Source organism: Anopheles stephensi, unplaced genomic scaffold, assembly GCF_013141755.1.
Source record: "Anopheles stephensi strain Indian unplaced genomic scaffold, UCI_ANSTEP_V1.0 ucontig153, whole genome shotgun sequence".
NCBI classification, from domain to species: domain Eukaryota; kingdom Metazoa; phylum Arthropoda; class Insecta; order Diptera; family Culicidae; genus Anopheles; species Anopheles stephensi.
Window position 1 is genome coordinate 32,501 of NW_023405073.1, and position 289 is coordinate 32,789.

Consider the following 289-nt stretch of genomic DNA (forward strand, 5'->3'; position numbering starts at 1 on the left):
ACCGAAGTCCATCCATCCATTATACACATACCAACACACAACTCTGGTTCCCTAGTACCACACTGCAGGCGCCCACGGCCCCGACGGATTGCGGAGCCGAGCACGCCAAAGTGCGACTGTCGATCACCCCGTTGTGACACGACAATCAGTCAGTGTATAAGGTACCCGGTACTACCAAAGTGTGCATCTTTACTGACCTGCGCCGAGGCAGTGGTATGTGTATCCCTTTGAAAGAGTTGCTTTCGCTCAACTCTACCAAGTGTGCTACACCATCTTGTGGTTGTAGCGT